This window comes from Rhinatrema bivittatum, chromosome 11 (assembly GCF_901001135.1).
Source record: "Rhinatrema bivittatum chromosome 11, aRhiBiv1.1, whole genome shotgun sequence".
Lineage (NCBI taxonomy): Eukaryota > Metazoa > Chordata > Amphibia > Gymnophiona > Rhinatrematidae > Rhinatrema > Rhinatrema bivittatum.
This window is the reverse complement of record NC_042625.1, coordinates 19,800,521-19,824,170: the sequence shown is the minus strand read 5'-3', so window position 1 is coordinate 19,824,170 and position 23,650 is coordinate 19,800,521. Positions and strand designations below refer to the sequence as shown.

Below are 23,650 nucleotides of genomic sequence, written 5' to 3'. Positions count from 1 at the left end.
ATGAGTCAGACAAAATGAACCAAATCACTGTGAACCTGGAAGATGTAGTAGGCCAGATTGACAAACTAAAGAGTAGCAAATCACCTGGACCAGATGATATGCATCCTAGGGTACTGAAGGAACTCAAAAATGAAATTTCTGATCTATTAGTTAAAATTTGTAACCTATCATTAAAATCATCCATTGTACCTGAAGACTGAAGGGTGGCCAATGTAACCCCAATATTTAAAAAGGGCTCCAGGGGCAATTCTGGAAACTATAGACCAGTGAGCCTGACTTCAGTGCCGGGAAAAATAGTAGAAACTATTCTAAAGATCAAAATTGAGGAACATATAGAAAGACATGGTTTAATGGAAACAGTCAACATGGATTTACCCAAGGGAAGTCTTGTCTGACAAATCTGCTTCATTTTTTTGGAGGGGTTAATAAACATGTGGATAAAGGTGAACCAGCAGATGTAGGGTATTTGGATTTTCAGAAGAAATGAGAGGCTTCTACGAAAACTAAAAAGTCATGGAAGAGGAGGCGATGTCCTTTCGTTGATTACAAACTGGTTAAAAGACAGGAAACAGAGAGTAGGATTAAATGGTCAGTTTTCTCAGTGGAAAAGGGTAAACATTGGAGTGCCCCAGGGATCTGTACTTGGACCGGTGCTTTTCAATATATTTATAAATGATCTGGAAAGGAATACGACGAGTGAGGTTATCAAATTTACGGATGATACAAAATTATTCAGAGTAGTTAAATCACAAGCGGACTGTGATATATTACAGGAGGACCTTGCAAGACTGGAAGATTGGGCATCCAAATGGCAAATGAAATTTAATGTGGACAAGTGCAAGGTATTCCATATAGGGAAAAATAATCCTTGCTGTAGTTACACGATGTTAGGTTCCATATTAGGAGCTACCACTCAGGAAAAAGATCTAGGCATCATAGTGGATAATACTTTGAAATCGTCAGCTCAGTGTGCTGCAGCAGTCAAAAAAGCAAACAGAATGTTAGGAATTATTAGGAAGGGAATGGTTAATAAAACGGAAAATGTGATAATGCCTCTGTATCACTTCATGGTGAGACCACACCTTGAATACTGTGTACAATTCTGGTCGCCACATCTTAAAAAAGATATAGTTGTGATGGAGAAGGTACAGAGAAGGGCAACCAGAATGATAAAGGGGATAGAACAGCTTCCCTATGAGGAAAGGCTGAAGAAGTTAGGGCTGTTCAGCTTGGAGAAGAGACGGCTGAGGGGGGATATGATAGAGGTCTTGAACAAGTAGATGTGAATTGGTTATTTACATTTTCGGATAATGGAAAGACTAGGGGTGCATTCCATGAAGTTAGCAAGTAGCACATTTAAGACTAATTGGAGAAAATTATTTTTCACTCAATGCACAATTAAGCTCTGGAATTTGTTGCTAGAGGATGTGGTTAGTGCAGTTAGTGTAGCTGGGTTCAAAAAAAGTTTGGATATGTTTGTGGAGGAGAAGTCCACTAACTGCTATTAATCTTAGACTTAGGGAATAGCCACTGCTTTTAATCGCATCAGTAGCATGGGATCTTCTTGGTATTTGGGTACTTGCCAGGTTCTTGTGGTCTGGTTGGGCCTCTGTTGGATACAGAATGCTGGGCTTGATGGATCCTTGGTCTGACCCAGTATGGCAATTTCTTATGTTCTTATTTCAAAACAGCAGACACATCAAGTAACACCCAATAATTAAAACTAATAAGAATTTAAAAAATCTCCCACTCTCCAAATTTATCATCCTAAGATTGTTGTAGACTGTGGGCATGCATGCACACACACACACACACACACACACACACATATACAAAATATGCTCCCTCTCTGTTACAATCCTGCTTACGGAGCCCATCCCGCTACAGGCCCTCCACTCACCACTCCGACGATACTGGTTCCCTGTTGATGTGGCCTTCGCCACCATAGGTCGCCGCCTCCGCTGCCGGATGTCCGACCATCGTCCCAACGCTGCCATATGCGGTGGGAAACTGCCACCGCTGACTCCGTCTTCGTGTCCCTGGGCCATTGCCTGGATCTCCTCTTCGCGGCTGGGAAGCCGCTGCCGCTGACTGTCTCCGCAGTGGGGAAACCGCCGCCAGGGTTCCTTAAGCGGCCGGAAGCCACTGTCAGCGCTGCCTCCATTTGTGTGCCGCCGTTGGGACCTCCCATGCAGCGTGGAAGCCACCTCCGGCCTTCTCCATCGTGGCTAGACACCGCCATCATTGCCTGCCTTTGCAGCAGGTTACTGCCTCGCTTCTGGGCTCCCCTAGGTGCCGGCGCGTGCCTCTTCAATTTCTTTAAAGGGCCAGCAGCGGGAAAAGCCCGCGGCCCCACCGGATGTCAGCCCCAGTCCATTTCCTGTTTCAGCCCTATAAAAGGGCTCAGTTCCTGTTCCTCGGGGCCTTCGTACCGGATTCCATGGTCGTCCATCTTCTTCTTCGCCGGTCAAGGACCTCCGTGGTCTTCATTTGTCTAAGATGGCTCTTCGTTCCATATCTTTGATATTCCTTGTCTCATTCCTTTTCGGAGCTCCTTTATTGCCTTGTCCTAGTTCCAGATATCCTGATGTTCCAGATATCCCTAGGTCCTGATGTTCCTGAAGCCCTGATGTTCTGATTCTTCCAAGTTCCGAGTCTTCCAGCTCTTCGAGTCCTCCAGATAGCCACCCAGAGGGTAAATACATATTGATCTGGTTCCTGTTTCCGGTCATTGGAGCCTCGTTTGGTTGGATCCCCTTCTGGCGCTTGTCTCGCTCCCGCGTGGTCTGCAACCAGCCTTCCCAGGTTGTGTAGGGCGTGCAAGCGGATAGGGTGGTCCGTGACCAGCCCATGGGGGGCTGTGTAGGGCGCCCTGAGGGACAGTGCCCACCTGTACCTTCCAAGTTCCATGTCCTCGTCTGAGTCCTTCCAAGTTCCAAGTCCTCAGCCTCCATCTGGCCTCACGCACTCGTCGTTCCCAAGCGATGGGTCCAGAAGGGCTTCCGAGTGGCCGGAGGGCTACTCCTGAGACCAGCATTGTGTTGCTGGGTCTTATTGGTGCATGCAGGTCCAGCGGAGGGCTGACCCTGCCTTGTTCCTGTTCTGAGTTCCTTGCCCTAGTTTCAGACCTGCTTGTTTCTGCTCCGCCCGTGCTTGCATGCTCTCACTGCCCACGGTGTGCCTTGGGGCTCCTCCCTGAGTCATGCCGTGGTTCAGGAGCTTACGCTCTCCCATGAGCTAGTGACCGTGCCTCTGTGCTCTCAACACCAGCCGTAGGCTACTCTTGCAACAGGATCCGAAGGCCCGCGGTCGCAACACACTCATAAACACACATACATTCTTGGTGAGAGACAGAGGGAGCATGTGTGTATGTGAGACACACACACACACACACACTCACACTTTCTCTATACCTCTCTCACACACAGATATGCTTCCTCCATCTCTCTCTCTCTCACACACATATGCTTCCTCTATATCTCTCTCACACACTAACACACATATATACTCTCTCTCTCTCTCTCTCACATGCACACATGCAGACAAAAACTGAACTGGAAACCACAAGCCAGATTCTGTATGCAGTGCAACAATGGAAAAGCAGAAAATCACTAATCCTCAAAACAATACAATCAAGAAATATAAATTAATCAGAATAGTAAAACCATACTAAAAAAAATATACATTTCAAAACAGCTGATGAATATTCAATAATTAGAAGCTCCTGTATAAATTTTTAAAACTTTCTAACATTAATAAAATATTTCAAAACAGCAGACATCAAATAACACCCAGTAAATAAAACGAAGAAGGATTTTAAAAAATCCTCCACTCTCCATAGCTGTCTCCCTGAGATTGTCGTGAACTGGGGGTACACACACACACACACACACACACACACACACAGAGACACAAATAAAATATGCTCCCTCTGTCTCTTACACACATACACGCTTCCTCTTTATCTCTCACACAGGATTCCTGTCTCACACACAAACACACACACACACACGCTTCCTCTCTCTCACCCCCATCCCCGTACACAGGCACCCTCTCACACATACACACCCACAGGCACACATACACTCACCGTCTCATACATACACAGGCATCCTCTCATACACACACACATACACACACCCTCATACATACACCCACACACCCTCATAGACAAACCCACACACCCTCATATACACACACACAAACACAGACAACCTCATACACAGGCACTTACTCTCACAGGGCTAATCTCTCCCTTCTTCGGCCGGCGGCGGCACTGCAGGGTTTGTTCTTCTGCCGCTGGCTCCTGGAGCACTGGCGGCAATGCTGGGCCTGTTCTTTGCCACCGTGCCAGTTCCAGGAAATGCCGGCGGCACCGCTGGCCTCTACCACTGCAGCTCTTTGCTTTTGCTGGCGGGGTTTCCCCCGCCACATCACTGTTCTGTGCTGCCGCAGGACCTCCCTGCCAGCGGCTATGGCACCCCTCCCCCTGTTGCCACCCGAGTGGACTGTCCCTCTCGCCCCCCCCCCCCCCCCCGAGCATGCCTCTGCATGTAGTCCCTTCTGCTAACATAAGTGAGGTGTGACTCGGTGACTGACGTGCTGTGTGTGGCTTGTTCAATCTGTAAGTGTGGGTGCTGTTCCCTTGGCCCTGCCATCCAATACCCCTTAGCAGACAGTGTGTGTGTACTTAAATAGGGCACAGACAGCTTTTGCACAGCATTGATTGAGTGTTTGCCCCCTGGAGAAGGTGTGCCTCTGAGAGGGCAGCATATGGAGAGCGGTAGGAATGGTCTGATCCCTTTTACTACTCATTTTACACAAGTACACTCAACATTTATAAACAGTGTTCACAGAGGGACAGAGGTGTGCAGTTGGCCATGGTGACACATCCCGTATGCTGTACGATCTGAAAGTTATACTTAGCATTGGCTGCTCTTCTGACCATGGCCTCCCACCTACACTGATGTTTTAGCACCGAGTAATTGGAGTATGCTGGATAGTGCTGTTATTATGGGGTCTGCTGCCTCCCCACACCTAGGCCTAGGCCAGAGGCTTGGGATTTCATGGAGGGAGGAAGTGCTGGTTAAGAAACTGCCCAGTGAATGTGGGAATGCTGTGATGCATGGAGCAGGTAGTGTAAAGGACTAGGTAATGCTATACTTATAGGGTCTATTCAGATGAGTGCTTAGCAATATGCTGGTTACACGCTGCATGTGCTGAGAAACTTGGTGCATGTTTTTGTGTATATGCGTGTGGGTGGAGGGGTTGCTGTAACTTTGCTTGCCACGTGCCATAGGCGTTGGGATATTCCTATTACAGAGTCCCTTTTTTTCTGTCACTGTTCTTTGTTTAGCACCTCTCCGTAGCTCATATCATGCACAGTTCACATAGAGGTTGCCACACCAGCCCCCGTTGTTTTAAATCACTCTCTCTGTGCTGTATAGATGCAGGAACCATACGTCTACCGTCTTTTGCCCATTTGAACTACAATATCTTTTGTGTGCAAACCTATATGTGGTGCGCCTATATCTGCCTACAAAGGGAGGGGCCACTGTTTGTTAAACACTGTAGGAGCTTCACTTGTACAGTAACCAAACGTTCAGTTTCACTACACTGTGTACTTGTGACTCTTGCAACAGTGTCAGCTGCTGTGTGACAAGTAGGGAGGATGATGCAGTGAGTCCTGTGTGTGGTACAGAATCTGCACAGGTGCAGACCCAGGACGAAGAGGGGGTGCGGCTGGTGCAGTGGATCAGGCAGACTTCCACAGACAGACTGCCATGTCTGTAGTGGGCTGCCTTTGGGATCTGCATGCTACCTGTAAGGTCAGCCGTACCTTACACGTATTATACAGACCCCCAAACCATGCCAGTACAACCGTGGCAGCCAGAGTGTGGGAGGCAGCCTAGTCCCCAGCGCCAGCAGCACCCTTCTAGGCCCTCTGGTGGTGGCCCCTGAGCACCAGAGGGCCTGAGTACCATCTGCAGTGCAGATGGTACTCCAACACACATCATCCCGACTTGTGAGCCAGCAGCTCAGAGTGTGTTCGAACACTCAGTAAGTACACATCGTATTTGGTTTAGAGTGTAAGCTACAAATGTATGTGGTCACATACCCTTGCACTCCTGACAGAAGGGGGCAGAAGATAAACTGTTGGGTCATGATGGCTCCATATTCCCCCTTTACACGACCCAAGCTGTACATGGACACTATATAATGTGTTGAGCATGACGCAGGTCACATAAAGGCAGATGTCAGCAGGAGTTAGCAAACAGTATGGTGTGTGAAGAAGGCAACAAGAGGCAATAGTGAAGGCCGACAGTAAGGAGCTTCTTCTTTACCTCTGGCTGTCTTGCTTACCAGCATACTCGCAGCTTTCATTGTAATGCCATAGCCCATTTGGCCTTGCATGGTCGATAACTTCACAATTGGAATGAGGCAAGGCATTGTAGCATGCAAGGTAATGTGGAAAGCCAAACTTACCTTTGGTACCATAAACACAAAAAGCACACAATGAAAGGACACCACCAGAAAGCTGATATTTCCAAACAGTGAGCACTTTATTAGTAAACACGTGTAGTGCACTGTTTCAAATTATGGCAATGTCTTAGGTAATCACATTCTGCAAGGACAAGATAGCAAATAGCAAAAAACAATGTACATTTCATGAACAGCACATTCAATGTATACGTGTACATTAATAGATTGAAATGACATCATTACATATACAGGCATTGCATCTTATCCTTTGGGCACAATCATGATTACAACTAAGAATATAGCAAGAGGAAGTGGCATCCCAAAAGCTACAGTAGTGCTGTAAAGTATCCCTAGTTTTATATATATTTCCATATCCACTATCTTCTAGGGATGTGAATCGTTTTAGGACGATTAAAATTATCGTCCGATAATTTTAATATCGTCTTAAACCGTTATGGAACACAATACAATACAGATTCTAACGATTTATCGTTATAAATCGTTAGAATCGTGAGCCGGCACACTAAAACCCCCTAAAACCCACCCCCGACCCTTTAAATTAAATCCCCCACCCTCCCGAACCCCCCCCAAATAACTTAAATAACCTGCGGGTCCAGCGGCGGTCCGGAACGGCAGCGGTCCGGAACGGGCTCCTGCTCCTGCATCTTGTCGTCTTCGGCCGGCGCCATTTTCCAAAATGGCGCCGAAAAATGGCGGCGGCCATAGACGAAAAAGATTGGACGGCAGGAGGTCCTTCCGGACCCCCGCTGGACTTTTGGCAAGTCTCGTGGGGGTCAGGAGGCCCCCCACAAGCTGGCCAAAAGTTCCTGGAGGTCCAGCGGGGGTCAGGGAGCGATTTCCCGCCGCGAATCGTTTTCGTACGGAAAATGGCGCCGGCAGGAGATCGACTGCAGGAGGTCGTTCAGCGAGGCGCCGGAACCCTCGCTGAACGACCTCCTGCAGTCGATCTCCTGCCGGCGCCATTTTCCGTACGGAAAATGGCGCCGGCCATACGCGTATGGCCGGCGCCATTTTCCATACGAAAACGATTCGCGGCGGGAAATCGCTCCCTGACCCCCGCTGGACCTCCAGGAACTTTTGGCCAGCTTGTGGGGGGCCTCCTGACCCCCACGAGACTTGCCAAAAGTCCAGCGGGGGTCCGGAAGGACCTCCTGCCGTCCAATCTTTTTCGTCTATGGCCGCCGCCATTTTTCGGCGCCATTTTGGAAAATGGCGCCGGCCGAAGACGACAAGATGCAGGAGCAGGAGCCCGTTCCGGACCGCTGCCGTTCCGGACCGCCGCTGGACCCGCAGGTTATTTAAGTTATTTGGGGGGGGTTCGGGAGGGTGGGGGATTTAATTTAAAGGGTCGGGGGTGGGTTTTAGGGGGTTTTAATGTGCCGGTTTTTCGATTTTTCGATTTTTTTAACGATTTTTCACGATTTTTCACGATATTTTACCCCCCCAAACGGCAACAATACGATTCCCTCCCCCTCCCAGCCGAAATCGATCGTTAAGACGATCGAGGACACGATTCACATCCCTACTATCTTCTAACTATATTCGCTATTATTATTAAGCCTGTATCCTCCCCACCCCCTCCTAGTTCCTTGTCCTCCTCCTCCAAATTCTATGCACCCTGTTCCAAGTACTACGTTTATGTTCATTGTAAACCGATATGATGTTCCTATGAATACTGGTTTATAAAAGCTATTAAATAAATAAACAAACAAACAAATAAATAAACAGCTACATGCAGCACTTCTATGTGCTGTCAATGTAAAGGCCCCAGACAGTTCATGTTGAAAGAGTGCACTCAAAGGGGACAGTCTAAGGGCCACAGCAGCAAAGTTCATTATGTAGGCAGCAGGAGCAGGATCAAACGGTTCATTATGTAGGCAGCAGAAGCACGATCGCAGAGTGTAGCATCACCACAGCAGGTGCAGCACAAGAGCCAGCAGCATGGAGGCAGGAGGTCCAGGAGGAGACCCAGCAACATGGAGGCAGCACTTGCAGGAGATGAGAAGAGATGACATCCAGCAGCATGGAGCAGGAGACGGGACAGCCTAACAAGAGGCAGCAGCTGGAAAGTGATTGTAGGCTACTTAAAGCAGCCCGTAATAGGAGCAGAGCCTCAAGGACGGCTTCTTATTAGTGTGCTGCATGAAAATGCTTCACAGAACACCATTCCAATTAGAGATAATCATAAAGGTACTTTGAATTACCCCCCAACTAAAGCCTCACGCCTTTCCTCGACCAAAGACCGAGCTTTTTCAATAGCAGGTCCATCTATTTGGAACAACATTCCTTCAAGCCTCCGACTAGAACCCTGTCTCATTACGTTCAGAAAAAAACTTAAGACGTGGCTATTCCACCAAGCCTTCGATGATCCTCCAGACAACCCTTAGTCTTCTTTTTCCTCACTTGGACGTAGAAGATTAAAGTCCTACATCCATTCAAACGAAGAACTCTGGCACTTACTGAATAAAGCATCTTTTGCATTAATCCAAATTCCTTTTGGACTATGCTTCTTTAATTATTTTTTGGCCTTTAACTTCCTTCCAGCTCTTAAGCTTCCCAAGTTTTTTACTCCTTGTTAAATGTAACTTTATCTTATTCTCTTCTCTTGTTAATTACTTTTATTTATTGCTTCTGTTATACCCTTGTTTTATGTAAACCGATCCGATATGGTTTATTTACTATGAAGGTCGGTATAAAAAAGTGTTAAATAAATAAATAAATTCCTTGTGTGTGGCAGCACAGCAACTCTGTAGTAAGGACACGCTGAGCAGGTTTCTTTCATCTAGTCGGCACAGCAACTCTGTAGTTGCTGTGCTGACTAGAGAGGAGAGAAGAGGTGTAAGGATAGGAGGGGAGGGGTCTGGAGAGGGAAGGGGCAGATGTGGGCAGGAGTGGCAGGGGAAGGAGTAGGACTAGGGACAGGCACAAGAGTAGAGAAAGGCAGCAGGGAAGTGATAGGAGGATGCGGAAGGAGGAAGGGGTTAGTCAGGGCAGTTCAAAGGGAGGAGTAGGGCAGGCTAGGGATAGTCAGAGAGGGCACAGGGGAAGGGAGTTGCTAGGGCAGGGGCAGAAGGGGGGCGGAAGGAAGGGGAGAGGGGAATGGGACAGAGAGTGAGGAAAGGGAGGACACCTCTCCGGAAGAGGAAGTGGCACCCCCTTCAGGCAGCCAGCCAGCCAGCCAGCACCATTTAGAGACTGACCTATTGCATGGATAGAAGTGGGACTGCAGCTCAGTTTGTTCACACTTGGTCTAGGATGTGCTTTACTTAGTTATTTATGAAAACATGAAATTTATGTTGGGAGATTTTTGTATCAGTTCTGCCAGGTTCCAGGTGATGTGATGGTGTCTCTCAAACCATTGGCTTGGTATGCTTTTGGGAGCTGTAGAAGCACGTGCTGCACAGCATATGAGTGAGTCAGATAGCTAGTGGGCCGGTTTTGAAAAAATCCCCGGGGCTGATATTTTCCTACAATCAGCCCCTGGATAGGACCAAAGCAGGGTGGGGCCACCTTCTCTTCTATGCTTCAATTCAGAGCTATTTCTCAGATTGTGGAACCTCCCTTCCTTCCTACCTCTCCTCCTAGTTCCTGGCATACTGCATTCAACCTCTCCTCGCAGAGCCTTCCTTTTCTGGTCCTTCTCCTCTCCCTCATCCCAGAATCCAAATCCCTCCTTCTTCAATTATTTCCATCTCCTCTTCTCCCCATCCCTAGCATTCTCTCTCTTACCTCTCCCTCTGTCTCCAGTTCTCTCCTTCTCTTTAATCCCCAGTCCTCTCCCCTGCTCCTTCTCTTCTCCCCAGCCCTGAGATCTCCTCCCTATACTGATTCTTTTCTTCATGCAATAAAAACAAAATAAATGATATAGACACAAGCAAGTTTGGAAAACTATTTTTTATAAACTAATATAAAAGATGGAAATATTTGTCAGTGTAACTTCAGCATTTTCCAAGTCCTGCTGTAGCCATTTGTGAGTCTGTGTCTTAGATCTTCTCCCTGTTGTCTGACCTTCTTTGGGAGTGGAGGAGGGCTGACAACACCAATGGTGTCTAGGGAGGCAAAAACCTAAATCAGTCACTGTACGTGCTCCTCTGAAAGGACATCAAAGCAGTTACATGTTTTGACTTCTTAAATCAAAATGGCAATATTTGTAAACTAAACTTTACACAAATGTAACCCCAAATAAGGTACATAAAATGTTCCCAGGAGCTGGGAGTCCAAACGTTTCACTGCACATTGTTTGAAAATGGCCATGTAGCCAGTTTTGTGGACCAGGCTCAGAGGGTGAACTTACTTGAATAAAGAAGCTTTCCCCTCATAGAAAAATATTGCCTCTACTGGTTTCTGCACCAGGGAGCACAAAAAGGCTACAGCCCAGCTCAGAGCTGAGGAAAAAGCAAAGATAAATATGTTGGAAGAAAGGCATATGCTCACTGTAAGGCTCACACTTTCTACCACTAGATGTCACTACTGACATCATCAAGACTTGAAGGCACCAACCCAAGATCCACACTGCTGTTGAAACACATTCTATAGGTAGAGGTTAAGTATGAATCATTTGTGAAAAGTGCCAGACAAAGTCATTAAGAAATAATGACAAATTTTGAACTTCAACTAAAAAAAAGCCATTGTCTATAGTAACAAATGTCTTAGTATGATCATGGCATTTAGCCAGATGGATAAAGGCTCACAGTGGCCTGCCACTCAATTTTGCATTCTCCACAGCGGCCCCCGTTATTTGGAACAACTTACCGTCTGACCTAAGATTGGAACCCTGCCTTCTAACCTTCCGAAAAAAAACTTAAGACTTGGCTTTTCCTCCAAGCCTTCCCTTAATTTCTAAAATATCAACATACTTCTCAACCAGACTCAGCCCAACTGACTAGACTCTCGGTCCAGTACCAGTATATACATATGTATTTAACCTCTGGTTTTTGCTGTCCTTCTACTTCCTGGCTACTCTAGCCCCCAAGTTCTATCTCCTTGTTATATGTGGTCACATACCCTTGCACTCCTGACAGAAGGGGGCAGAAGATAAACTGTTGGGTCATGATGGCTCCATATTCCCCCTTTACACGACCCAAGCTGTACATGGACACTATATAATGTGTTGAGCATGACGCAGGTCACATAAAGGCAGATGTCAGCAGGAGTTAGCAAACAGTATGGTGTGTGAAGAAGGCAACAAGAGGCAATAGTGAAGGCCCACAGTAAGGAGCTTCTTCTTTACCTCTGGCTGTCGTGCTTACCAGCATACTCGCAGCTTTCATTGTAATGCCATAGCCCATTTGGCCTTGCATGATCGATAACTTCACAATTGGAATGAGGCAGGGCATTGTAGCATGCAAGGTAATGTGGAAAGCCAAACTTACCTTTGGTACCATAAACACAAAAAGCACACAATGAAAGGACACCACCAGAAAGCTGATATTTCCAAACAGTGAGCAGTAACTGTGCTTTGGCCTTCTTGAATGTTATATGGTTATTTAGTTAGTCGCTAAGTTCCATGTAAACTGGTTTGATATGAATCTTTTCATGAAGGTCGGTATAGAAAAATGTTAAATAAATAAATAAATAAATACATTTTGTCAAATTAGAGCAAGTACGCCATGCTTCTGCTTTCATGAGAATAATCTGCCATTTTCCAACCCCAAACATTTTGAACTCTGTTAGATTTCCTTAGAGCAAGGTCACAGTGCAAAGAATTAATTATTGCAGTCCTGAATGTGAAGGTCGCATACAACATATAAGGCACAAGATTGCTAACATTTTAACCCAGTTTGAGAAAAATGCTTTGTGCATATGGCCCACTGTATCTTATCCGCCCAGGCTCCATAGTTTTGCTTTCAGTTCTAGTATAAATCAGTCAATAATAACCATTTTCAGAGTGAAAGATAGTTGTTAAAAAAGGCACCGTTCTTTCAATGCATACTTGAATCACTTCACTTAATTAAAGGGACCCCGAGTATACAGAGAGTCAACATGGCTGCAAAGAGTATAACTGATGTGTCACATGTTTAATTATTAAAGTATCCAGCACTTAACTGTGCGTAAGAAAAAACCAGTTAAATCTTAGGTTTGGTTCTTCTGCCTAAACCACAGATGGTAAAGGGTAAAAATAGTCCCACACAATTTTAACAACAGAGTGAGGGCCACCCAGCTCGTCTGTTTTATTTTGGCAGGATAAAGGATGTGGGAGGGAGATGGGTTAGGAAAGGGGAGTTTGGTGAACTCTACTGCCCTGATGATTTACTTTAAACTGTATAGCGGCTGAACATTTTAAACAGTTTTCAAGCCGCAATGACATTAATGCACTACAAGAAACCAGTTTCACATTTTACCAAGCAAGTCCACAGGCATGACAACACAAAGCATGCTAAAAATACTGACGCTTTATATAAACAAATCTCTACGAACACCAAATACACGGCTGGGACGTATCTGATGAGTGATTCATGCAAAACATTCAGTTGGCTTTTAAAATAAAATGAGAATATACAGCAATGCTTTCTTAATGTCTTTTCTTTATTCCCCATTTCCCTGTAATGCAATTCTTTAAAAAAGATACAAATCATATTTTGCTGCCTTCAACCAATTACAACTTTTCCACCAATGTATAGGGACCGGCATGCAAAAATATACAAAGTATATATTTTTTTTTACTGGGGTGAGGTGGGATGGGGGAGGTGTGTGAGACTAGATTGTTCCAGGTCAAAAAAGGGGACAGATCGATTCAATCAGTTTTGCTCTCATTTCTCCCTGGACTTGTAGTTCCAGTTTTAAAACAGATTTGAAAGCAAAAAATGTGCATATAAGGTCTTGTCAAGTTTATTTTTACATCATAATGAGACGAATTTTTAAAGATAAAAACGAGGAAACGTTTTTTGGAAGAAGCATTAATTTCTATTATTAAAATCTCAAAACAAGAAGCGCAAACAAACTCTCCAAATTAAAGTTAACTGGAGCGTTTAGCAAAAACAAACTGGTAAACTAATGCTAAGAGCTGCGCCCTTCCGTGACCCTTCCTCTCCCTGCCCTTCCCAGCCCTGTCCTCGGGGTGGCTGCAGCCGCCCGGTGCGAACCTCCAGAGCTGTTCCCTCCCTTTTGGGCCGCGGCCGGTTGCCATGCCAACCAAGGCGCGTCCCTCCCTATCCCCTTCCCACCTCCCTGATTCTACAATTCCCAAACCCAGCAGGTTAGGTTGATTCCCCCCGCAGCTCCCTCCCCTCCAGCTCGGCAGCCTGATCCGCGGCTCGCGCAGGGAGGTAAAGTAAGGGGGGGGGGGCGGGGCTTCACCTTAGCAGTGGCAGCAGGCTGGGTTGCGCGGGCAGAGGAAGGGCGGACAGACAGACACGCAGGTGGGACATGGAGAAGAGGACCCGCGGCAGGAAGCGGCTGAAGTGAAAACATGGGGCGGGAGTGACCTCTGCGGCTGAAGCGAGAAGGAAAGGGGAGCCGCAGGCGTGCGGGTAAGACGAGGCGTTGGTGCTGGGGAGTCCGCCCCCCCCCCCCCACTCCCCTCTTTAGTGGTTGAAGTTGTTTCTGTGCCCCGGGGGTAGACAGAGGTTGTCCCGGTGCCTCTCCCCCCCCGGCTCTCTCTGTAGCTTGCGTGCCCTGGAGTCCCTCCTCTCTGTACCCTCCGGGGAGTCGCCACAGCTGCCCCCCAAACCCCCCCTGCGCTTCCCCTCTGAAAGCAAACTGCTGAGGAAGCCGGAGCTCCTTCCCTTTAGCAAATGCTGGTCCATAATGGTGACAAATGGAGTAAAAGTGCGTTTTCCGGGGCTGCTTCATGCAACTTGTTGGGTACTTCACATTTCTTCTTCTTACTTTTTTAGGTGAGCTTTTCCCAGAGGAATAATCTATCTATAAATATATATTTTTGCATTTGAGTTCTTTTTAAAACTACTTTTAAAAGTGACATGTAAAATAGGAACTCCCTGTCTGTCAACGTTTCTGTGTGGCTTTTTCTCCTCTTTTCAGCTTTCTCGTCTACCTGGTCATTTGAAACTATCAATTATTATTATTATTATTATTTTTACTTTTTTAACATTCACTTTTTAAAGGGTGGATTCCACTGTGCTTCAGTAGTGTAGCGGAGAGGGTCTGAGCTGCCTTTACAAGGCAATAAACGTCATTGTATGATTTGTACATATTAGATTAATGAGATATTGATAATACTGTGTTATTTCTTAATGTTTTCATGTATAACAGCCATAAATTATGTGAAATGTTAGATGCCTAGTCTTCCAGAACAAGGTGGTTTCAATTATTTTATTTGTATTTTGAATGTTTTATGGTTTCCATCTGCTCTGTGTTTCAGTGGGAATAAACCAATCTCTTTGAAGGGATTAGGGATTAATCCCTTGAAATATAATAACAAAAATTAGCTATTGAGGAATCTTAGTTATTTCCTATTAAATTGTATGTAGGCCCAGACAAAGAGCCAGACTTCTTAGGTGAAAAGGCGTTGGGAATCTATCTGAGAAGAGCTATATTGTAGGATAGATTCTTTAAAGGAGGGGTTCCTGACCTTTTTGGGAACAAGGACTCCTTTTCAACCTCAAAATTTTCATGGATCCCCACATGCTTCTTTTTCATTTTTACTTGCAGTTATATGTCCTATATAGAGGTTATTAATGTACTAGCAAAAGAAGCACTTATAGGCCCACCAGACTGATTCACAATATATAAAATGTATTAAATAATGCTTACTGATAATAAATGAAAAGTATAATTGCAAAGCCCAGCAGTAAATGGGCAAGAATGTACTCGTAGTAATTTATGTAGTGTAACTACAGGTAGCCACGCAGCTGGATCTCTCTGAATCTGGAGTGACTGTTGGAGGGAGAGAGAGAGTGAGAGAAACATTGACAGAGTTGGACTGATGGAGGGAGAGAGAGATTAGCTGGGATCAACTGGTGGAAATGGATTAGTGTAGAGAGAAAACTGGAAATAGACTAGTGGAAAGAAAGAAAGACAAGCTGATGAGGATGGACTGGTAGGGGGGGAGAGAGTCAAACTGGTGGGGATAAACTGGTGGAGGGGCGAGAGAGAAAGTGGTGTGGATGGGTTGGAGGAGGGAGAGGGAGAGTGGTGGGGATGGACTGGCAGAGGAGGGGCAGGGGAGAGGGAGAGTGGTGGGGATGGACCGGCAGAGGAGGGGCAGGGGAGAGGGAGAGTGGTGGGGATGGACCGGCAGAGGAGGGGCAGGGGAGAGGGAGAGTGGTGGGGATGGTCCGGCAGAGGAGGGGCAGGGGAGAGGGAGAGTGGTGGGGATGGTCCGGCAGAGGAGGGGCAGGGGAGAGGGAAAGTGGTGGGGATGGTCTGGCAGAGGAGGGGCAGGGGAGAGGGAGAGTGGTGGGATGGTCCGACAGAGGAGGGGCAGGGGAGAGGGAGAGTGGTGGGGATGGACTGGCAGAGGAGGGGCAGGGGAGAGGGAGAGTGGTGGGGATGGTCCGGCAGGGGAGAGGGAGAGTGGTGGGGATGGACGGGCAGGGGAGAGGGAGAGTGGTGGGGATGGACGGGCAGGGGAGAGGGAGAGTGGAGGGGATGGATGTTTGAGATAAGCCCACATCACTAAAAGGGAGAAGTTGGAGGAGGGTTGATGCACATATTTTTCTCCCCAACTCCCACCTCTCCCCATTTGATTTATGTATTTTGTTTTTTAAGAAAATCACCTGTGACAGGGAAACCACCCTGTTAGTTCAATGTTGGCAGGGGTCCATTTGCTCTCACCACACTTGCCTGATACCAGATTCCATACATGCAGAGAGAGGAGACCCCCGCTCATAAAACAAGAGACACCGTCACAAACCTTTTGCACCATTATCTCAAGGTGCTAAACATGCCTGCCAGTGGCATCTCTAGATAGAAGAACCTTCTAAGAAATAAAGAAACCCCTGGCCTGTTTTAACCATCTAGTAAAAGTACAACTACAATTATTCGAGTATTAATCAAAATTCTTCTGTTATAGATAGGAGTCGGACAGAATCAATATAAAACATGCACCTCAATTTCTGCAATACCCTGCAATCATAGAAACTTTCCTAACAAAGGGTGCAGTGCAGGACAAGGATGTTTCCCCTTCACACTCATCATAAAAGAATAATATGCAAATTTTGATGTGACCTCAGTAACAACACAAAATCCATCCCTTACCAGGAACATTGTTTAATACCAAATCTTGCAAAAAAAGTACTCAGAACCTCTAGGAAACCTGCAGCATCCTACCCAAACTGCCAGACTGAAAAAGTAATAACCCTACCTATGAAAATACAACACTGCAGATACTGCCCCAGATCTTATAACACCAATAGGTCTCCTATTAGGAAAACAGAGCATGTTAGGCTGCTATAGATCCCTATACAGAAACTACATGTTAGCAGAATTCCTCACCTAAGTCTACATGAGGAACACAGACAGATCATTGCCAAATACAGAATAAATACAAATGTGCAGATAAAAACTGAACTGGAAACCGCAAGAAACCAGACTGTTTGCAGTGCAACAATGGAAATCCAGAAACATTGCCATTCCTCATAAAACATTAGAGATGTGCGAAGCCTGAACCTTTTGGTTTGGGCTTTTTCTGCCCGCCTTGGGAAATTTTGTATTTGCCACGATTCGGGCCATTTAAATTCGGGAGAACCCGAATTTCGGTTTAGCGCGCACTAACCCGAAAACAAATTTTTCCTGAAATTTTGGGAAAAACTCATTCGGGATTCAGCTCCCCAAACCAGGACAAATGCACAATGAAAACATCAAACAATACAATTATAAAATTAAAAATAATAGAGTAAAACCATACTAATAAAAAGAACATTTCAAAACTGATAATTAAATACTCATAAATTAAAAACTCATAAATTATTTAATTTCTCAAATGCCAATAAAATATTTCAAAATAGACACATCAAATAGCCAAAATCTGAAACTAATAAGGATTTTCAAGTTCCCCACTCTCCATTCCTGGCAACTCTTGATTTCCAGTCACCCTGAGATTGCTGTGGATTAATAGGGGTGGGGGGAGGTGCAGAAACTTTCTCCTCTCTCTCGTACGCATACACATGCACATATTCATTCTCACACACAAATGCTTTCTCTCTCTCTCGCACACAATTTTCTCTCTTGCTCATGTTGCCTCTCATACACGTTTATACGCACGTGTGTGCACTGTCTTATACATATACGTTTACACGCACGTGTCTTATAGATATACATTTACATACACAAGTGCGTGAGCTCTTATGCACACGTTTGCACGCATGTTCACAGATACTTTTTCATACATGTTCTTATACTCAGGTGCGCTCATACGTTCACACAAGCACTCTTACACACGTTCATACATATGCCTCTTACATGTTTGCACACATGCCTTTCACGCATACACACATTCACAATCATGCACACTCATTCACATGTTCACATGCTCTTACACATGCCTTCCCTCTCTCTTAGTCACTGCGCCTTTCCCTTCTTTCATATGCACATGTGTGTACTTTCTCTCTTACACACACGTAGCAATCTCTCATACATGCATGCTTTCTCTCTATTTTTCCTGCAGTGTACAGAGGAGGGGGTGGGTCCCATGGCTGCTTCCTCACTCGCGCTACCGGTGGGATGGGGATGCGCTGGTAGCTCTGCGGCCTCCTTTAGTTTTTGGCTGCTGGTGGGCTGGGGTGAGCTGGTGACTATAGGATGGTGACCGCAGCAGCCTGTCAGGTTTCTCTTTTTTTTTTTTTTTGGTGACTCAGGCTTTCTCTTCTCCTCACACACCTTGCATAGCTTCTCTTTTATGGTCTGATGGATCCCTAAGGGTCTGCAGACCATAGGTTGGGAACCACTGCAAGAATGTTTTTTGTATAACTTCATTTCATACAAAGCACTCTTCTTGGTGAAGCCTTATGCCTGACAAAAAAGAAAACATACATTATGTATCTTTTCCAATGTGTGTCTTAACATAAACATAAACATTTCAGTTTGTTTTGAAGTACATGTGTGATAACATTATACATAATTTCTGACTGTCTCAGCTAATTAAAATAACAAATTCATGTGGATTGCTGCTTTAAAGTTTCCTGCGTGGCTGGCACCTACTAAATCTGCTATGTTTAATTCTGCATATCACAGTGGCATGAAGTCTGAACAGGGCTATGTTATCTTTAGAGTGACAAGATCTCAACTGATGATTTAATTTTAAAGGCCATGTTAAATCTGATCACAGGTCAGTCATAAATGACTTATTTGCGAAAGTCCTCATGGGAAATTTTTGGTATGTGTTCTCATAACAGGGAAAATAATTTGACTATTTTTCTGTAGCAACTAATATTTAGAATAATTATCATATGTTTGTTTATGCAAATGGGTGTTTTTGTTCTCAATTATATATGCTGCTTGTCAGACTAGTATGTATGTGATAGCAGATGAGTATTCAACAAAGATAATCTGACTAAAATATCCCACATCAGTTCAAAATTATGACCTGAAGTTAGATTCTAATTTTAGTCATCTTGATAAGTAATAAAGAGGATTTTTTTGATGTTGGCTATAAAGGAGCTGACTTTTACATTAGGATAAAAAAACATAGCAACATTGTAATTATGGAGCAAGGCTGGGCAAAGCTACTTTTTATCTGCTAAGTGGCAGATGGTTAAATTGTGTTACAGGATGAGCCCAAAACTTGGAAAGCAAAGCTGAAATTTGTATTTAGAAGATATTTTCATAAATGATCTGTGCACTTTATAAGTAAAATACTTTGCCGTTCATATTTGGTAGTTAGTGCTCCATCAAAGCAAAATTTTAGAAAGCTTGATAGCTTGTAGGCACATAAATAATATGATGTGTATGTTGTACCCCCTTCTATCACAGGAATACAGTCAACAGATGTGATATGCATTTGTGTACCCTCATTAACAAGGTGGATTTCAAGTGCCCAGACTCATGCCAAATGCATAGGATATCACTGCTGCTGTAAACTGTTTTTATTGAAAAGAAATGTTAAGGTGGTATTATTAAGAACATGAGAATTGCCATACTGGGTTAGACCAAGGGTCCATCAAACCCCATATCCTGTCTCTAACAGTGGCCAATCCAAGTCGCAAGTACCCAAATATTAAATCTCAAGCTGCTATTGTTTATTAATTAATAGCAGTTTATGGATTATTCCTCTTAGGAACTTATCCAAACCTTTTTTAAACCCAGTTATACTAACTGCTGTAACCACACCCTTTGGCAATGAATTCAGAGCTTAAATCTGGGCTGACTGAAAGAATTTCTTCGATTTGTTTTAAATGAGCTACTTGCTAACTTCATGGAGTGCCCACTAGTCATTCTATTATCTGAGAGAGTAAATAACTGATTTACATTAACTTGTTCAAGTCCTTTTATGATTTTGTAGACCTCTATCATATCCTCCCTCAGTCGTCTCTTCTCCAACCTGAACAGACCTAACTTCCTTAGCCTTACCTCATAGGGCAGCCGTTCCATGCCACTTATCATTTAAGAAGTGGTGACCAGAATTGCACACAGTATTCAAGATGCAGTCTCACCATGGAGCGATACAGAGGCATTATGACAGCCATCATTTTATTTGCAATTCCCTGCTTAATAATTCCTAACATTCAGTTTACTTTCTTGATTAACACAGCATACTGAGCCGATGATTTCAATGTATTATCCACTAAGACGCCTAGATCTCTTTCCTGGGTGGTAACTCCTAAGGTAGACACTAACATTATATAACTACAGCATGGGTTATTTTTCCTTATATACATCACTTTGCACTTGTACATGTTAAATTTCATCTGCCATTTGGAAGCCCAATCTTCCAGTCTCCCAAAGTCCTCCTGCAATTTATCACAATCTGCTTGAGATTTAACTACTCTGCATAATTTTGTCATCCATAAATTTGATCACCTCACTCGTCGTACCCCTTTTCAGATCATTTATAAATATATTAAAAAGCACCCTTCCAAGTACAGATCCCTGAGGCACTCCACTATTCACCTTTTTCCACTATGAAAGCTGACCATTTAATCCTGTTCTCTGTTTCCTGTCTTTTAACCAGCTTGCAATCCATAAAAAGGACATTGCCTCCTATCTCATGACTTTTTAGTTTTCTTTGAAACCTTTCATGTGGGACTTTGTTGAACGCCTTCTGAAAATCCAAATACACCACATCTACTGGTTTACCTTTGTCTACGTTTATTCACCCCTTCAGATAAAATGTAGGAGTTTTGTGAGGCAAGACTTCCCTTGGATAAATCCATGCTGGCTGTGTCCCATTAAATCATATCTATCTAAATGTTGTTTTATTCTTTATAACAGTTTCCACGATTTTTCCCAGCACTGAAGTCAGGTTCACCGGTCTATAGTTTCCCGGATCACCCTTGGAGCCCTTTTTAAATATTGGGGTTACATTGGCCATCTTCCAATCTTCAGGTACAATTGATAATTTTAATGATAGATAAATTAATTGAAGTAGGTCTGAAATTTCATTTTTTAGTAATTTCAGAACACTGGAGTGTATGCTATCTGGTTTAGGTGATTTACTACTCTTCAGTTTGTCAATCTGACCTCCCTCATCTTCCAGGTTCACTGTGATTTGGTTCATTTCATTTGAATTGTCACCCTTGAAAACAGTCTCCGGAATGGTATCTCCCCAGCATCCTCTTCAATAAACACCAAAGCAAAGAAATTGTTTAATCTTTCCACGATGGCCTTATCTTCCCTAAGTGCCCCTTTAACTCTCGATCATCTAATGGTTTCTGTTTTGGATATATTTAAAAAAGTTTTTATTGTGCGTTTTTGCCTCTATGGCCAATTTCTTTTCAAATGCTGTCTTAGTCTGTCTTATCATTCTTAGATTTAACTTGCCAATGCTTATGCTTAATTCTTCCAGCATTCTTCCAGTCTCTACAGCATCCAACACTCATCCAGCCTCCTTCATCCAGCCTCTCCAGCACACAGACTCACCACCCAGCTTCCAGCCGCACCAGCATTCCTCCAGCCTCTCCAACAATTACCCAGACTCTCCAGCCTCTAGCCTCTTCTACTTTCATCCAGACACTCCAGCATTTAGCCAATCCAGCAATCAGTCTCTCCAGCTATTACAGCACTAGAGCAACTTCTCTGGCAACATCCCCAGTCAATTACACCACAAAGATGCATAGCTACTCTATACCCACAATCTGGAACAAACTCAGATCACACACAAAACCTGCATATCAGCACATTGTACGACAACAAAGGCTTATCCCATTAATGATATCACCAATTACTCAAATACTAGGATTCTCTCTATTTACTCTAACCCTATTCAACGCTCAGTCTCTCTCCAAAAAAACGCACATCCTTAATGATTATCTTATAGAAGTCAACCCAGACATCTGTGCCATCACAGAGACATGGCTTAAACAGACAGATACCGTACTAACAAATCAGCTTCCCACACAATCTTATGACCTCTTCTCAGTCTCCAGACCCAGAAAAAGGGGTGGAGGGCTCCTCCTGGGAGCAAAAAAGGGTCTAAACATATCTTTACAATATACAAACACATCCTCTAAACTGGAATTCTCCCTCTTCAAATCTGAACAAATCCAAGTAGCTCTCGTCTACGCCCCACCAGGGAACTTGGAATCGGATCCCTCTCTCCTTATCGAGCTTGTAGCCAAACACATTAACGCTGACAAACCCGCTATAATCCTGGGAGACTTTAATTTGCATGTGGACGCTTCCCCACAATCCATCAACTGCGTAACAGTCCTCTCATCACTCAGTCACCTGGGTTTTACTCAAATCGTCAATAGTCCCACCCACAAGGCAGGCCATACACTGGACCTCATCTTCATTAACAATAGCTTTACCATCCACTCGAACCCCACGTGCTCGCCAGTTCCCTGGTCAGACCATAGGGTCATCTACACGATACTTGAGATCAACAATCCACCACCTAAAGACTCTACCAAATCCACCATCCATTTCAGGAAACCATGTTCACTAGATCTCCTTAGTGAAAAGATATCAGAATCACTAAATCAACTAGATTTCACAGACGCAACCACAGCAACTACCTCATGGATCAATCTCAACAATAAAATTGCAGATCAAATCTGTCCAACGTCAACCAAAACCATACATCCCACATTAGACAACAGAAAACCCTGCTTTACCCCGGAACTTAAATCCCTCAAGCAAACACTAAGGAACAAAGAACAAAGCTGGAGAAAAAACCCGACCACTTCGACACACGCAATATACAAATCCCTCCTCAACACTTACAGGAACGCTATACTCAGGACAAAGAAAGACTTTTATGCAAAAAAAATTCACAACTTCATTTTTGACTCAAAGGCACTTTTCTCATACGTCTCCTCATTAACTAAACCATCTCCTCCCTCCATCCCCGACTACCAAGCACTCAATAAAGCCAACGAACTCGCCAATTATTTCAAGACAAAAATCACCAACCTCACCTACTCTCTCACAATCAACAATATTCCCCCAACCTACCATCTCATATCCCTACCTCAACAAAACGCTAGCCTTGTTTCTTTTGAACCTACCTCTTCACTGGAGATAGAAAATACCCTCAAGAAAATCAAACCATCATCCCACCCATCGGATCCATTACCAACAAATCTGCTCATCTCCATACCGAACACAATCTCAAAACCAATCTCTGATATAATTAACACATCACTTTCTCTAGGCCAAGTCCCCAACCAGTTAAAACTGGCCATCCTCAAACCACTACTAAAAAAACCAAACACCTCTCCATCAGACCCAGCAAACTTTCGACCAATCGCAAACCTACCTCTCATAGCCAAATTGATGGAGAAAACGGTTAACAAGCAACTGTCAGATTATCTGGAAGATCATAACATTCTGTCCCCGGCACAATACGGATTCCAAAAACTCTTAAACACCGAATCTCTCTTACTATCACTTACGGACACAATCCTCGTCAACCTAGAGAAAAAACAATCCTACCTCCTTATTCTTCTAGATCTATCCGCTGCCTTTGATACGGTAAAACACACCATACTTATAGACCAACTAGCCAACATAGGTATCAAAGGCTCAGCTCTCAGCTGGTTTCAGTCCTTCCTAAGCAACAGATTCTATAAAGTCAGGATAAACAACA

At 44.4% G+C, this 23,650-nt stretch overlaps 1 protein-coding gene across 3 annotated transcripts in view; it reads left to right on the top strand.

Annotated features, from left to right (window-relative positions):
• Positions 1-13,808: 13,808 nt before the first annotated feature.
• The window catches only part of KIAA1671 (KIAA1671 ortholog), a 471,755-nt gene continuing 461,913 nt past the window's right edge, over positions 13,809-23,650 (top strand). For all 3 annotated transcript variants that reach the window (XM_029619185.1, XM_029619186.1, XM_029619184.1), the window contains exon 1: positions 13,809-13,973. The gene's annotated coding sequence lies outside the window, so the exon portion shown is untranslated. The remainder of the gene's footprint in view (positions 13,974-23,650) is intronic.